The sequence below is a fragment of the Triturus cristatus genome, chromosome 2_1 (assembly GCF_964204655.1).
Source record: "Triturus cristatus chromosome 2_1, aTriCri1.1, whole genome shotgun sequence".
In the NCBI taxonomy this organism is placed as follows: Eukaryota; Metazoa; Chordata; class Amphibia; order Caudata; family Salamandridae; genus Triturus; species Triturus cristatus.
In genome coordinates this window covers 25,458,831-25,477,344 of record NC_140581.1, presented here as the reverse complement: position 1 = coordinate 25,477,344, position 18,514 = coordinate 25,458,831, and positions in this window count along the sequence as shown.

The following is an 18,514-nucleotide window of genomic DNA, read 5'->3' as shown; positions in this document are numbered from 1 at the left end:
CTAGGCCTCAAAATGGCCACCAGCCACATGGCCAGGCCCAACAACATCAGCAAGGCCACCCCAAAAAACACACTTCTCCAACTCAATCCAATGCCATCCATGCCCTAAATGATGTCTAAATTCACCAGAGCAAACAGAAAACAGTAGATTACTAAAGCTGTGGCTACCTGCTCTGGTAGCAGTGGATGAAAGCAGGCCTGTTGGCAGACAAGGCCAGGCAAGCTTGCAGGCCTAGGCCTCAAAATGGCCACCAGCCACATGGCCAGGCCCAACAACATCAGCAAGGCCACCCCAAAAAACACACTTCCCCAACTCAATCCAATGCCATCCATGCCCTAAATGATGTCTAAATTCAACAGAGCAAACAGAAAACAGTAGATTACTAAAGCTGTGGCTACCTGCTCTGGTAGCAGTGGATGAAAGCAGGCCTGTTGGCAGACAAGGCCAGGCAAGCTTGCAGGCTTAGGCCTCAAAATGGCCACCAGCCACATGGCCAGGCCCAACAACATCAGCAAGGCCACCCCAAAAAACACACTTCCCCAACTCAATCCAATGCCATCCATGCCCTAAATGATGTCTAAATTCAACAGAGCACACAGAAAACAGTAGATTACTAAAGCTGTGGCTACCTGCTCTGGTAGCAGTGGATGAAAGCAGGCCTGTTGGCAGACAAGGCCAGGCAAGCTTGCAGGCCTAGGCCTCAAAATGGCCACCAGCCACATGGCCAGGCCCAACAACATCAGCAAGGCCACCCTAAAAAACACACTTCCCCAACTCAATCCAATGCCATCCATGCCCTAAATGATGTCTAAATTCACCAGAGCACACAGAAAACAGTAGATTACTAAAGCTGTGGCTACCTGCTCTGGTAGCAGTGGATGAAAGCAGGCCTGTTGGCAGACAAGGCCAGGCAAGCTTGCAGGCCTAGGCCTCAAAATGGCCACCAGCCACATGGCCAGGACCAACAACATCAGCAAGGCCACCCCAAAAAACACACTTCCCCAACTCAATCCAATGCCATCCATGCCCTAAATGATGTCTAAATTCAACAGAGCACACAGAAAACAGTAGATTACTAAAGCTGTGGCTACCTGCTCTGGTAGCAGTGGATGAAAGCAGGCCTGTTGGCAGACAAGGCCAGGAAAGCTTGCAGGCCTAGGCCTCAAAATGGCCACCAGCCACATGGCCAGGCAAAACAACATCAGCAGGGCCACCCCAAAAAACACACTTCCCCAACTCAATCCAATGCCATCCATGCCCTAAATGATGTCTAAATTCAACAGAGCACACAGAAAACAGTAGATTACTAAAGCTGTGGCTACCTGCTCTGGTAGCAGTGGATGAAAGCAGGCCTGTTGGCAGACAAGGCCAGGCAAGCTTGCAGGCCTAGGCCTCAAAATGGCCACCAGCCACATGGCCAGGCCCAACAACATCAGCAAGGCCACCCCAAAAAACACACTTCCCCAACTCAATCCAATGCCATTCATACCCTAAATGATGTCTAAATTCACCAGAGCAAACAGAAAACAGTAGATTACTAAAGCTGTGGCTACCTGCTCTGGTAGCAGTGGATGAAAGCAGGCCTGTTGGCAGACAAGGCCAGGCAAGCTTGCAGGCCTAGGCCTCAAAATGGCCACCAGCCACATGGCCAGGCCCAACAACATCAGCAAGGCCACCCCAAAAAACACACTTCTCCAACTCAATCCAATGCCATCCATGCCCTAAATGATGTCTAAATTCACCAGAGCAAACAGAAAACAGTAGATTACTAAAGCTGTGGCTACCTGCTCTGGTAGCAGTGGATGAAAGCAGGCCTGTTGGCAGACAAGGCCAGGCAAGCTTGCAGGCCTAGGCCTCAAAATGGCCACCAGCCACATGGCCAGGCCCAACAACATCAGCAAGGCCACCCCAAAAAACACACTTCCCCAACTCAATCCAATGCCATCCATGCCCTAAATGATGTCTAAATTCAACAGAGCAAACAGAAAACAGTAGATTACTAAAGCTGTGGCTACCTGCTCTGGTAGCAGTGGATGAAAGCAGGCCTGTTGGCAGACAAGGCCAGGCAAGCTTGCAGGCTTAGGCCTCAAAATGGCCACCAGCCACATGGCCAGGCCCAACAACATCAGCAAGGCCACCCCAAAAAACACACTTCCCCAACTCAATCCAATGCCATCCATGCCCTAAATGATGTCTAAATTCACCAGAGCAAACAGAAAACAGTAGATTACTAAAGCTGTGGCTACCTGCTCTGGTAGCAGTGGATGAAAGCAGGCCTGTTGGCAGACAAGGCCAGGCAAGCTTGCAGGCCTAGGCCTCAAAATGGCCACCAGCCACATGGCCAGGCCCAACAACATCAGCAAGGCCACCCCAAAAAACACACTTCCCCAACTCAATCCAATGCCATCCATGCCCTAAATGATGTCTAAATTCACCAGAGCACACAGAAAACAGTAGATTACTAAAGCTGTGGCTACCTGCTCTGGTAGCAGTGGATGAAAGCAGGCCTGTTGGCAGACAAGGCCAGGCAAGCTTGCAGGCCTAGGCCTCAAAATGGCCACCAGCCACATGGCCAGGCCCAAAAACATCAGCAAGGCCACCCCAAAAAACACACTTCCCCAACTCAATCCAATGCCATCCATGCCCTAAATGATGTCTAAATTCAACAGAGCACACAGAAAACAGTAGATTACTAAAGCTGTGGCTACCTGCTCTGGTAGCAGTGGATGAAAGCAGGCCTGTTGGCAGACAAGGCCAGGCAAGCTTGCAGGCCTAGGCCTCAAAATGGCCACCAGCCACATGGCCAGGCCCAACAACATCAGCAAGGCGACCCCAAAAAACACACTTCCCCAACTCAATCCAATGCCACCCATGCCCTAAATGTGCTTGAAAATGAAATATATTCAAAAATCAAAAGGAACAGTTGCTTCATCATGCACACACACACCCATGAGGCCATGCCCATGGCTAGCTCGGGCCTACTACTACAACCCACAAAATTTTTAAAAAAAATTTAAAAAAAGGAATGATGATAATTAATTAATTATCAAAAATAAATTGTAGTTACACAACAACTGCAATGCCCACAATCAAACACAACAACCACTTACTTGTAAAATATCCTATTCCAAAAATCCTGAAATCCAATTGCAATGATGCAGCAGACAAAAAGAGTGATCTTTCCAGCTCCAAATCCAAAGGCAGAATGAGCAGGAGATGGACAAAGCACTGGGAGGAGCCTGCTGGACAGGAACAGGAAGTTGGAGATTCTGTGTCACTTCCTCCCTACCTCTCCACCTTTTTAAAAAAATGACTCCTTGCACAAAAAAGGAAAGCCAAATGTGAATGTAAGGAGTTCTTTTCATCCAAAATCAGTATTTGCAGATGGTTTCATGCTGCTAGAGCCGATATTCCTCTCCAAATTGTAAATTTTACGTTGTTGAGTTCTCGAGCTTCACATTACTTCCGCCGGCGTGTCGAAAACGATATGATCGCGTTCTCTTCTTTGTCCCTGTCGCGTTGGATATGACGTGTTCGCGGTCTCTTTCTCCTGTTCGCGTTCGATTTCACGTGCCCGCGTCCTCATCCTCTGGCTCGCGATGTAGAATGACATGTTCGAGATCTCAATCTTCTCATACTCGCGCGGTGCATGATTGCGAGAAGAAAGACGTGATCGCGCGACAAATGACGTGATCGCGTGAAAAATGACTTTAATGCGGCCGCGAACTCTCGCGAGACAGCGCAAAATGGCTACCAAAATCCAACATCTCGTGGAGAACGCGACCGGGTCAAGAAAACTTGTCGGAGAACGCAGGGATTCAGGTAAGGCGATCGCGCGCGAGAATGTATTGTTTTACAGCACGAGCAAGAAAAAAATTATCGCTAAGCTGCGGAATGCGGAAATTTTGACATTTTCGCGCTTTCCGCGGAACGCGAAAATACCAAAATATCGCAATTTCCGCGAACGGAACGGAATTTTGGTCCAGGCCTACTCGTCAGTAGAGCTTAGGCAGAATTATTTGGGGTTGCTGAGAAGGTTGCCAAAATATTATCAGGTAACGGTACCACTCCAGGCGCGCAGGTGCTTCTCCATGAACTCGTCAGTTCGAACGGCTCGAGGGAGCCTCTTAAGGGAAACCAAAGTGGGTTCACACTGCTAACACTTTTCAGCGGGTCGCCCCTGTGCATCATGGGCAATGCAGTTCATCAAGCGAAGATGCTTGAAGGATAGTCTTGATTAAATACATAGTTGTATCGGCCATCTCTATACACGTGTTTTGGGATGTTTATAACTCGTCAGTAGAGCTTAGGCAGAATTATTTGGGTTGCTGAGAAGGTTGCCAAAATATTATCAGGTAACGGTACCACTCCAGGCGCGCAGGTGCTTCTCCATGAACTCGTCAGTTCGAACGGCTCGAGGGAGCCTCTTAAGGGAAACCAAAGTGGGATCACACTGCTAACACTTTTCAGCGGGTCGCCCCTGTGCATCATGGGCAATGCAGTTCATCAAGCGAAGATGCTTGCAGGATAGTCTTGATTAAATACATAGTTGTATCGGCTATCGCTATACACGTGTTTCGGGATTGTTATCTGATAATATTTTGCCAACCTTCTCAGCAACCCCAAATAATTTTGCCTAAGCTCTACTGACGAGGGATAACAATCCCGAAACACGTGTATAGAGATGGCCGATACAACTATGTATTTAATCAAGACTATCCTGCAAGTATCTTCGCTTGATGAACTGCATTGCCCATGATGCACAGGGGCGACCCGCTGAAAAGTGTTAGCAGTGTGATCCCACTTAGGTTTCCCTTAAGAGGCTCCCTCGAGCCGTTCGAACTGACGAGTTCATGGAGAAGCACCTGCGCGCCTGGAGTGGTACTGTTACCTGATAATATTTTGGCAACCTTCTCAGCAACCCCAAATAATTTTGCCTAAGCTCTACTGACGAGGGATAACAATCCCGAAACACGTGTATAGAGATGGCCGATACAACTATGTATTTAATCAAGACTATCCTGCAAGCATCTTCGCTTGATGAACTGCATTGCCCATGATGCACAGGGGAGACCCGCTGAAAAGTGTTAGCAGTGTGATCCCACTTTGGTTTCCCTTAAGAGGCTCCCTCGAGCCGTTCGAACTGACAAGTTCATGGAGAAGCACCTGCGCGCCTGGAGTGGTACCGTTACCTGATAATATTTTGGCAACCTTCTCAGCAACCCTGTTGAAAATTAAAACAGCGATATGATTAAGCATTCACTAAAGACATAGATTCTCTTCAGTTAAAATGTGTTCCTTGTCTTATGTTAACTAATGTCCGGACTCCATTTTGTATTGTCATGTCTCCACGTGCTTTGTACGAGAAGAGTCCTACCTTCTCGCTAGTTGCTCTTGTAATCTGCCTAGTAACAGTCTATAAATAGCTCCTTTGTCCGTCTGGCGCATGTCCAGACTTGACCACATCTGTTATCAGTTAGTTCTTGTTTGACCATGTTTTCGCGGGCTCAGGAAATTGTTTACTCCGCCCACATATTGATCCTGTATCGAAAATGTCCATAAATGGTAATGAATTTTGCTCTATGTTGTATCCACCCACTTATGAGCCCCTTAGTTGTGTATAAAAGGGGACCACGTATGCAAGTTCTGTGTGCTGCTCTATGCAATACTGAAGAGTGTTGTGTAGGTTGTAGGACCACCCTTAAGGGTTAATAAACTCTGTCTTTGTATTTGCAGTTTCCGTGCCAACTTCCTTCTAACATTTGTTACAGGAGAGCGAACCCTTGTATTCTGCGGGCCTAGCTGGGGCCTGTACTCATCAATTGGCGCCCGTCACGTGGGGCTCATCGGCGACTCGGATGCTCGAAGGACTGGTCGTAACGAAGGTGAGGAATTTGGCCGGGGATGTGATCACTGCCAGCGGCGTCTTTTAAGTCCTGGCATCCCGAGGTTTCTTCCTTCCCTTCCGAGCTGACCATCTGGGTGGCGCCGGTCCTCGACTGAGACCTCTTCTGTCGGTTTGCCGTGTGACAGCCGTTTGGGCGAATTTTGGAACTTGGCAGTTGGAATCTGGACACTCTTGATTGGTAAGAACCGTTGTACGGTACTTGCTCCGAGTTTTGAAGCCTGGGTTGGCTATTTGAGTTTGATTTGTGATGACCGGTCATATTTTGTATTGATTACTGTGAGAATATATGCGTTGCAACACATATAGGCAGGTAATGTGGAGATATTTCTCCGGAGTTGTTTAAATTTGAACGGCGCAACGTTTAAGTGCCATTTTTGATAATACCGCATATTTTGCATTATTTTTGAGCATGCCTGCTTTGAGCGCACTCCGTAAGTGGTGCTGCTGTTTTGGAAACCGGTTAACTCTTGAGGAATCTGCTCCAGCCCCCCCAGAGGGGACTCCTAATAGGGATATGTATGTGAAACATGGTCTTTCCTCTATAATGTACAGCACAGAGTGGAGGAAATACACCAAAATGGATCCTGAGTTATGATGGCCTTTGTATGGATCGTTTGATATGCGTAAGATTGAGTATGTGGAACAGTGTATGTGTAAACGGCGTGCTCGGCAAGACATGTTTGAATGTGTACGGTTATGGGTGAAGGAAGTGCGTGAGCGGGAGAAACGTGAGAAAGCGCTGATTGATAAAGAGCAACGGAAAAATGATCATGTGAGAGCACAGGAAGCGAAGCGTCGGGAGGAAAGAGAACTGGCGGAGAGACAAGAGAAAGAGCGTAGGCTGCAAGTCTCGGGTCAATATGCTGTCCGCCAGCCACTTTATCCTGTCCTTACGAATCTTGAAGATGATTTTCATTTATTAGATCGCTCTCTGCCCCCTTATGTTGGCGCGTCTGCCCCGAGGTCACAGGATTCTGGATCGGTTTCGGATAAGGTAGACACGCGGTCCATGTTATCAACTGAGCGTATGGGTGAGCTTCGGAAAATTTCTCTTCGTGCGCTTAAGGGCAAGCTATCTCTTACTGAATTATTGGACTTTTTGAAAAGTTGGCGGGATAGAGAAAAGTTGTATTTTGTTGAAACTTTTTCTGATGAAGTGATTACTGCCTTTCGGAAATATTCAGAAGTTTTTGAGCCTGATGATGTAGTATTAGATGCTAAAGCATTATGTAATGGTGTCTTTTCTCCCTCTAAGGTACCCGATGTGGTCCGACGGCTGTTTGCATTGTGGGACGCGGCGTTTGAACTCAAAGAGAAAGCACGCCAAAAGACAGGGGAGAAGGAGCAATCGGATTCACACGCCGGCGGGAAACAATCGTCTACCTCCCATTCAGATAAGAGCGAACTAGTGCATGCTAAACCGATGCGAGAGGCGGCACCTTTGTATGTTCCTCCTAAAGGAGCTGGAACTAGTTCAGACATGTCTTCCGCCGATGCTAGGGGTATTTTGTGTATAATTGGGTTTATACTCCCTGGCATAGGACTGATGTTATGGCATTAAAGAATGCATTGCCTGACCCCCGCAAGAATCAAGCGGCCTTTTACGAAGAGGTCGAAGGGGCCTTGAATTCTTGTACTATGACTTTAGCAGATATAGATTTGTTCTTTGGGCTTATTTTACCACCGTATATGTGGCGATCTGTGCGGAAGGTGGATGATCAAGCCGCTTTTAAGGCTAAGTGGTCTGAGATTGAGGATGAGGATAGGGAGAGAAAACCCGCGCAAAAACCGCCCCAGCTTATTTTAGATCTTCCTGCTGCTATCTTGACCAAGTTGAAAACGATTATCCCCCCTAAAAAGATTGACTGGAATATGTTAGCCTCATGTAAACAGAAGGTTGATGAATCAGTTTCAGACTTCTTTACGCGCTTTGAGGAAACATTTCACGATTTCAGTGGTCAGTCGCTTACGGATGATACGGGTCGACACCTTTTTGTTGATAAATATGTGGCGAATTTATTACCGGGAATAGCAGCTCGATTAAAGGCGAGTGAAAGTTCTTGGTCCACCTCGTCTCCGGCATCCCTCCTGACCATGGCTCAGTATTATGAGCGTCAGGAACAAGAAGCGAAGGGGAATGAGGAGAAGAAATCGAAAGATTTGAAAACTAAGGTGATGTTAGCACAAGTGTATGGTCTGCCTCGTCGGGGTGTTGAAAGAGGTAGAGGAGGATTCTATGGTCCCCCTTGGGGTCGGTCAGATGTTAATAGAAATCAATGTGCGTATTGTAAACAGTTGGGTCATTGGGCCAGGGATTGTCCGGTACTATATGCACCCCGTCAGGGACGTGGTCAGGGACCGTCGAGAGGTAGAGGGGGCTTTTCGAATTTCAGAGGGAATTCCAATGATCGTGCTCATTTTGAGCCTAACGTGCAGCAACGAGATAGACCTAATGTATTTGATCTGCAAAATCAGTATCAAATGTCTGGGAATGACCGTTCTGGGTACCATGATTCGCAGCATGCGTAGGATTGCGTTGGATGGGGGTTGGAATCAGTTGAAGTGCCGGTTGATCAGAGGGGTCCTTATGTTTCAGCAAATGTTCTGGGTTCTACTGATCAGTTCCTAGTTGATACAGGAGCTACTCGCAGTGCGCTGTCTAAACAATTGGTTCCGAGGGCTCCCCCATCTGGCTTAATGGTTACATCGGTAGGGTTTGATGGTACACTCTCTCGAAGCCCTCTATCCCGACCCCTTGCATTTCGTGTTGAACACCTTTCTGCACCTTGTCCGTTTTTGCTTGCCCCGAACATGCCTGACAACATTATGGGTCTTGATATGCTTAAGCACTTCCGAGCTATGATCCGCTGCTCCCCTACTGGAGTACGTGTGATATTAAACGATAATCACCCCATGGCAGAACGGATGTGTGTGGTTGCAGAGGATACTGTATTAGCTTCTCTCCCTCGTACTTTGTGGGCAACTTCGGATACTGATGTGAGACAGATGGTGATTCCGCCTGTCCACATTAGTGTCCAGGAGGGTGCGGTGTTACCACGCCTCCCTCAGTATCGTATTTCCCAGGAGGGGGAGGAGGCACTCATACAGATTGTGCAGGATTTGATTAAGGTGGGAGTAGTGGAGGAAGTTCCCTACAACATCTGCAACAGTCCTATTTTACCCATTTTGAAGAAAGATACCAATACTAGGGTTTATCGTTTTATTATTGACTTAAGGGAGGTGAATAAGATAGCGATACCTCAGTATCCAGTGGTTTCTGATATCACGACATTACTTACTCAGGTCCCACCAACGGCGACCACATTTTCAGTTATCGATTTGAAAAATGCTTTCTTCTCGATTCCTATTCATCCTGATAGCCGGTACCTCTTCGGCTTTACTTTGAATAATAGGTCTTATAGATTTTGTAGAGTCCCTCAGGGTTATACAGAGAGTCCTAGTATTTACAGTCAAGCATTGAAAAGACAATTGGATTCCTTTGTTCTGCCTGATGGTGTAGCCCTTATACAATATGTCGATGACATCTTGTTGGCGGCCGACACTCCTGAGCTGTGTGAGACGTGCACGTTATCCTTGCTTTCCTTTTTGGCATCTCACAATCACAAAGTGTCGAGGAAGAAATTGCAATTCTGTAGACCAAAGGTGACTTACTTGGGTCACCTTTTGTCTAAGGAGGGGCGTGCACTCACACCAGATCGTATTCAAGCAATTTTGGACACGCCAGTACCTTCCACACAGAAGGACGTGCGTGCATTTTTGGGTATTGCTTCTTTCTGTAGGCAATGGATATTGGGGTTCTCATACATAGCTAAGCCATTGTTAGCACTTTTGACAAAAGATACCCCAATTCCTCTTCCCTGGTCAAATGAGTGTGAAATTGCCTTTCAGCAATTGCGACAAGCCTTTTGTTCAGCACCAGTGTTAGGTACCCCTGATTATACGAAGCCTTTTACACTGTATGTGCATGAGAAAGATGGATGTGCATTATCAGTTTTAGTGCAGATGCACGGCGACAAGCAGCGCCCTTGTGCATATTTTTCGGCTGTACTCGATCCTGTTGCCCGAGCATTGCCTGGTTGTTTTCGCTCGGTTGTGGCGACAGCTGTGTCAATACGCCAAAGTGAAGGAATTGTGTTATCTCATAAGTTGTTGGTATTAGTCCCCCATGCTGTTGATGCCCTGCTTAATCAGACAAAGACACAGCATTTGACCAGTGCTCATTTAACGGGATATGAGTTGACGCTTTTGGCTCCTCATATTACGTTAAAGAGGTGTGCAACGTTAAATCCAGCCACATTGTTGCCGTTCCAGGAAACTCAGTCTGAAGCACGAAAAGCACATGACTGTATTCTTGTGACTGAGGAACAGACAAAGGGTCGTATTGATCTCCAGGATACGCCCTTTACAGATGTAGATGGAGAGCTATGGGTAGACGGGTCATGCCTGAAGCTACCAGATGGTACGACTTCAGCAGCGTATGCAATTACCACATTACAAACAATAGTGGAGACAGCACGCATACCGCAGAAATCAGCTCAGGCAGCGGAACTGATAGCATTAACACGAGCATGTGAGCTCAGTGCAGGATTGTGTGTGAATGTTTATACAGATAGCCGCTATGCCTTCGGAGTAGCGCACGATTTCGGCCTACTCTGGAAGGAGAGAGGGTTTCTAACGTCACATGGAGCACAGATAATGTATGGGGAGTTAGTTCACAACCTTTTGACTGCATTAACATATCCAAAGAAGATTGCTATAGTTAAATGTAGTGCCCATAAAAAGGTGGTTGATAAAGTTGGAGAAGGGAATGCTTTGGCAGACCGGGTGGCACGAGAGACGGCGATGCAGCCTGACTCTACTGCAATGTATGTTGTGAAGTCACAGGCAGAAAGATGGCACGATGCTAGGAGAGAAGTGCTGGAGATACAGAGGACCGCTTCCGATAAGGAACGGGAGCAATGGTCCAATGATGGAGAATTAGATGATGAAGGGTGTTGGAGAAGTAAGCAGATGGATAAGTGGAAGTTACCCACAGCTTTTGTACAACCTATGGTTCAGATGGCACATGGACTAGCGCATGTCAGAGCTTCCGCAATTGTCAAATTACTCACACGAGTTTGGGAGCATCCGGAGATCGCTAGTACGGCAAAGAGGGTAGTGCAGACCTGCATGATTTGCCTGAGGTACAACCCGGGAAAGGGTACACGAACTCCAGCAGGAGGATTTGCAACACCCACTGCACCCTTTGAGGTTTTGCAGAAGGATTACATTCAGCTTGAGCGCTGTAACAATCTGAAGTATGTTCTAGTAGTGGTTTGTGCCTTCAGCAAATGGGTTGAGGCATACCCTACGAAAGACAATACTGCAATGACTACAGCCAAGATGCTATTGAAAGAGTTCTTCCCTCGATATGGTGTTTGTAGATTGTTGTGGAGTGATAACGGACCTCACTTTATAGCAGACGTTATCAAGAATGTCCTGAAAGGACTGGGAATTACCCAAAAGTTCCATGCAGTGTTTCACCCTCAGTCTGCGGGATTGGTTGAGAAATATAACGGTACTTTGAAGCTTAAGATCGCTAAGATCCAAGCTTCGACTTCTTTGACTTGGCCAGACGCTTTACCACTGGCATTATTGTCAATTAGATCGATACCGCATTCTCGGACTGGTCTCACACCCTACGAGATCGTGTTTGGACGCCCAATGAATATTTGGGGTCCACCGAAACCGAAGTCAGTGTATGATGTACCTTGTGTAATGATGAATGATTATCTGGCACAGTTAACGGATAATTTGGTTTCTATTCATCAACAGGTTCGAGAAGCGCTCCCTGATCGGTCCACAGGTGAAGGACATAACCTCCGGCCTGGAGACCATGTCATGATCAAGGTGTTTGAAAGGACGAACAGTCTGGAGCCGAGATGGGTTGGTCCTGAGCAAGTCTTGCTCGCAACGAGGACAGCTGTGCGAGTCTCCAATCAGAAGAACTGGATCCACTCCTTGCACTGTCGTAAAGTGCCACCTGGATTAGTGGAGCCTGCTGTATTGACCGACCATCGAGAAATCCTGACTGCAGAGAAAGGCCGTGCTGTGGAACCGAACGACACTGAGGAGCTCTTCCCGGACCAAGCGATTCCTGGAGGAGGAAGATATCATCTCAGACCGAGGAAGTGATTTCTTTCTGTATAAGGACACGTTGTCAGAACGGCCCTTAGGTTAGTGAAACGGAGAGCCAATGAGGCAAGGGGGGGGGGATCAGCCATGCATTAGTGTAGTGACACCCGTCTTGGCCCGCTGGTGAAGAAATCAACGGCTGCCTAAGGGGAAGAGTTCTGACAACCTTTTAGTTTCAGTAAGATATTGACTTTTGCTATAAAATGGAGAAGAAGAAGATTTTTTGTGTGGCAAGCTTTATTATCATTGTAGCCATTGTTGGTATAACCACGTGGTTTGTTGAGGATGTAACTCCTGCCCGTGAGTTACTTGTTTTGACTACTTCAGTGCCTGAGGAGCACTACTTTTATACCCTTCCGTATCAAGAGTTAAAGCATCGTCAGTCTTATTTGAATAATACTTTTATCCAGATGTTGCATCATACCATGTTGCTACAAATGCTACGAACTGTTGGATATGTGGTATGATGCCAGCTCATCAGAAGAAAGGAGGAACGCCGTTCATACCTCTTCCTTTCTCTCATAACGGCTCTTGTAGAGCATGGTACACTTTGCATTTTGCCACACGGAAACCTACAGTGGGACGACTGCTTTTTAGACTTAACAGGGAATGTCATCAAGATAAAGAAGGCTATCCACAAGCGAATGGGACAATATGGGAGTGGGAGGAATATCGACCAGATAATGAATCGATCCCCTATATCTTCACGAACACCAGAGACACTGCTGGAAACGAACAATTTGTGATTCAAGTGGCACAAGCTCAAGCGGACCTGTGTGTTCAGAGTGTGGGTCATATTCCTGTTGGTGTTAGTGACTGTATTATTGTGTTGAATATAGATGGATTAAATAATAGTACTTTCTTAGCTTCCCATAATACATACTTCGTATGTGGGAATAAGGGTTATTATCGCTTACCAGCCGGCTGGTCCGGAGTATGTTATGTAGCGTTCTTATTACCCCCTGTATTCTTAGCGCCTGCATCCTATCATAAAGATTTGAAATTATTGAACAATGTAACTGTAAATAGGTATAAACGTACTCTATCTATTGATGATGTTGACCAAACTGACACTAGCTTACAGCAGTATGTTGATTTTAACTTAGGATTGTTTTTCTTTGTTGGAGCTGCCCTAAATAGTAGGAAGGTTCGACGATTAACAAGAGTTGTAGAGGCTGTAACGAATCAAGCTGCTGTTGCTCTTGGGAATCTTACGGAAGAATTACAAATCACTAGAATTGTTGCGTTACAGAATCGTATGGTATTAGATGTTATGTTAGCAGACAGAGGTGGAGCATGTAGGATTATCAGAAGTAGCTGTTGTGTATTTATTCCTGACCACACGCCATCAGTCTATAACGCTATTAATAAATTGCATAAAATCGCAGCTGTGATTCATACAGAAAATGGCACCTGGACCTTTTCTGGATGGTTTTGGGCATTGATTACTACATGGGGATGGAAAGTTTTAACTGGTCTCTGTATTATTGTAGCAGTTCTGTTTTCCTGTTGCATCTGTGTTCAGTGTGGTCCTTTAATCTGTTCTTTATGTGTGTCATTCTGTATTCCTGATAAGAAAGCTATTGAAAGCTATCAGAAACATTTAAACAAAGAGGTGGAAGAGATGATGAAAATTGACATATATGATGATTATCCTAACAAGCCGAATGTCTTCAGTAAATGCTGAAAGGGTCGTCTGTTGAAAATTAAAACAGCGATATGATTAAGCATTCACTAAAGACATAGATTCTCTTCAGTTAAAATGTGTTCCTTGTCTTATGTTAACTAATGTCCGGACTCCATTTTGTATTGTCATGTCTCCACGTGCTTTGTACGAGAAGAGTCCTACCTTCTCGCTAGTTGCTCTTGTAATCTGCCTAGTAACAGTCTATAAATAGCTCCTTTGTCCGTCTGGCGCATGTCCAGACTTGACCACATCTGTTATCAGTTAGTTCTTGTTTGACCACGTTTTCGCGGGCTCAGGAAATTGTTAACTCCGCCCACATATTGATCCTGTATCGAAAATGTCCATAAATGGTAATGAATTTTGCTCTATGTTGTATCCACCCACTTATGAGCCCCTCTGTTGTGTATAAAAGGGGACCACGTACGCAAGTTCTGTGTGCTACTCTATGCAATACTGAAGAGTGTTGTGTAGGTTGTAGGACCACCCTTAAGGGTTATTAAACTCTGTCTTTGTATTTGCAGTTTCCGTGCCAACTTCCTTCTAACATTTGTTACAGGAGAGCGAACCCTTGTATTCTGCGGGCCTAGCTGGGGACTGTACTCATCAACCCCAAATAATTTTGCCATACCTCTACTGACGAGGGATAACAATCCTGAAACACGTGTATAGAGATGGCCGATACAACTATGTATTTAATCAAGACTATCCTGCAAGCATCTTCGCTTGATGAACTGCATTGCCCATGATGCACAGGGGCGACCCGCTGAAAAGTGTTAGAAGTGTGATCCCTCTTTGGTTTCCCTTAAGAGGCTCCCTCGAGCCGTTCGAACTGACGAGTTCATGGAGAAGCAGCAGCGCGCCTGGAGTGGTACCGTTACCTGATAATATTTTGGCAACCTTCTCAGCAACCCCAAATAATTTTGCCTAAGCTCTACTGACGAGGGATAAAAATCCCAAAACACGTGTATAGAGTTGGCCGATACAACTATGTATTTAATAAAGACTATCCTGCAAGCATCTTCGCTTGCTGAACTGCATTGCCCATGATGCACAGGGCCGTCCCGCTGAAAAGTGTTAGAAGTGTGATCCCTCTTTGGTTTCCCTTAAGAGGCTCCCTCGAGCCGTTCGAACTGACGAGTTCATGGAGAAGCAGCAGCGCGCCTGGAGTGGTACCGTTACCTGATAATATTTTGGCAACCTTCTCAGCAACCCCAAATAATTTTGCCTAAGCTCTACTGACGAGGGATAACAATCCTGAAACACGTGTATAGAGATGGCCGATACAACTATGTATTTAATCAAGACTATCCTGCAAGCATCTTCGCTTGATTAACTGCATTGCCCATGATGCACAGGGGCGACCCACTGAAAAGTGTTAGCAGCGTGATCCCACTTTGGTTTCCCTTAAGAGGCTCCCTCGAGCCGTTCGAACTGACGAGTTCATGGAGAAGCACCTGCGCGCCTGGAGTGGTACCATTACCTGATAATATTTTGGCAACCTTCTCAGCAACCCCAAATAATTTTGCCTAAGCTCTACTGACAAGGGATAACAATCCCGAAACACGTGTATAGAGATGGCCGACACAACTATGTATTTAATCAAGACTATCCTGCAAGCAGCTTCGCTTGATGAACTGCATTGCCCATGATGCACAGGGGGGACCCGCTGAAAAGTGTTAGCAGTGTGATCCCACTTTGGTTTCCCTAAAGAGGCTCCCTCGAGCCGTTCGAACTGACGAGTTCATGGAGAAGCACCTGCGCGCCTGGAGTGGTACCGTTACCTGATAATATTTTGGCAACCTTCTCAGCAACCCCAAATAATTTTGCCTAAGCTCTACTGACGAGGGATAACAATCCCGAAACACGTGTATAGAGATGGCCGATACAACTATGTATTTAATCAAGACTATCCTGCAAGCATCTTCGCTTGATGAACTGCATTGCCCATGATGCATAGGGGCGACCCGCTGAAAAGTGTTAGCAGTGTGATCCCACTTTGGTTTCCCTTAAGAGGCTCCCTCGAGCCGTTCGAACTGACGAGTTCATGGAGAAGCACCTGCGCGCCTGGAGTGGTACCGTTACCTGATAATATTTTGGCAACCTTCTCAGCAACCTCAAATAATTTTGCCTAAGCTCTACTGACGAGGGATAACAATCCCGAAACACGTGTATAGAGATGGCCGATACAACAATGTATTTAATCAAGACTATCCTGCAAGCATCTTCGCTTGATGAACTGCATTGCCCATGATGCATAGGGGCGACCCGCTGAAAAGTGTTAGCAGTGTGATCCCACTTTGGTTTCCCTTAAGAGGCTCCCTCAAGCCGTTCAAACTGACGAGTTCATGGAGAAGCACCTGCGCGCCTGGAGTGGTATCGTTACCTGATAATATTTTGGCAACCTTCTCAGCAACCCCAAATGATTTTGCCTAAGCTCTACTGACGAGGGATAACAATCCTGAAACACGTGTATAGAGATGGCCGATACAACTAGGTATTTAATCAAGACTATCCTGCAAGCATCTTCGCTTGACGAACTGCATTGCCCATGATGCACAGGGGCAACCCGCTGAAAAGTGTTAGCAGTGTGATCCCACTTTGGTTTCCCTTAAGAGGCCCTCTCGAGCCATTCGAACTGACGAGTTCATGGAGAAGCACCTGCGCGCCTGGAGTGGTACCGTTACCTGATAATATTTTGGCAACCTTCTCAGCAACCCCAAATAATTTTTCCTAAGCTCTACTGACTAGGGATAACAATCCCGAAACACGTGTATAGAGATGGCGGATACAACTATGTATTTGATAAAGACTTTCCTGCAAGCATCTTCGCTTGATGAACTGCATTGCCCATGATGCACAGGGGCGACCCGCTGAAAAGTGTTAGCAGTGTGATCCCACTTTGGTTTCCCTTAAGAGGCCCCCTCGAGCCGTTCGAACTGACGAGATCATGGAGAAGCACCTGCGCGCCTGGAGTGGTACCGTTACCTGATAATATTTTGGCAACCTTCTCAGCAACCTCAAATAATTTTGCCTAAGCTCTACTGACGAGGGATAACAATCCCGAAACACGTGTATAGAGATGGCCGATACAACAATGTATTTAATCAAGACTATCCTGCAAGCATCTTCGCTTGATGAACTGCATTGCCCATGATGCATAGGGGCGACCCGCTGAAAAGTGTTAGCAGTGTGATCCCACTTTGGTTTCCCTTAAGAGGCTCCCTCAAGCCGTTCAAACTGACGAGTTCATGGAGAAGCACCTGCGCGCCTGGAGTGGTATCGTTACCTGATAATATTTTGGCAACCTTCTCAGCAACCCCAAATGATTTTGCCTAAGCTCTACTGACGAGGGATAACAATCCTGAAACACGTGTATAGAGATGGCCGATACAACTAGGTATTTAATCAAGACTATCCTGCAAGCATCTTCGCTTGACGAACTGCATTGCCCATGATGCACAGGGGCAACCCGCTGAAAAGTGTTAGCAGTGTGATCCCACTTTGGTTTCCCTTAAGAGGCCCTCTCGAGCCATTCGAACTGACGAGTTCATGGAGAAGCACCTGCGCGCCTGGAGTGGTACTGTTACCTGATAATATTTTGGCAACCTTCTCAGCAACCCCAAATAATTTTGCCTAAGCTCTACTGACGAGAGATAACAATCCCGAAACACGTGTATAGAGATGGCTGATACAACTATGTATTTAATCAAGACTATCCTGCAAGCATATTCCCTTGATGAACTGCATTGTCTATGATGCACAGGGGCGACCCGCTAAAAAGTGTTAGCAGTGTGATCCCACTTTGGTTTCCCTTAAGAGGCTCCCTCGAGGCGTTCGAACTGACGAGTTCATGGAGAAGCACCTGCGCACCTGGAGTGGTACCGTTACCTGATAATATTTTGGAAACTTTCTCAGCAACCTCAAATAATTTTGCCTAAGCTCTACTGACGAGGGATAACAATCCCGAAACACGTGTATAGAGATGGCCGATACAACTATGTATTTAATCAAGACTATCCTGCAAGCATCTTCGCTTGATGAACTGCATTGCCCATGATGCACAGGGGCGACCCGCTGAAAAGTGTTAGCAGTGTGATCCCACTTTGGTTTCCCTTAAGAGGCTCCCTCAAGCCATTCAAACTGACGAGTTCATGGAGAAGCACCTGCGCGCCTGGAGTGGCATCGTTACCTGATAATATTTTGGCAACCTTCTCAGCAACCCCAAATAATTTTGCCTAAGCTCTACTGACGAGGGATAACAATCCCGAAACACGTGTATAGAGATGGCCGATACAACGATGTATTTAATCAAGACTATCCTGCAAGCATCTTCGCTTGATGAACTGCATTGCCCATGATGCACAGGGGCGACCCACTGAAAGGTGTTAGCAGTGTGATCCCACTTTGGTTTCCCTTAAGAGGCTCCCTCAAGCCGTTCGAACTGACGAGTTCATGGAGAAGCACCTGCGCGCCTGGAGTGGTATCATTACCTGATAATATTTTGGCAACCTTCTCAGCAACCCCAAATAATTTTGCCTAAGCTCTACTGACGAGGGATAACAATCCTGAAACACGTGTATAGAGATAGCCGATACAACTAGGTATTTAATCAAGACTATCCTGCAAGCATCTTCGCTTGACGAACTGCATTGCCCATGATGCACAGGGGGAACCCGCTGAAAAGTGTTAGCAGTGTGATCCTACTTTGGTTTCCCTTAAGAGGC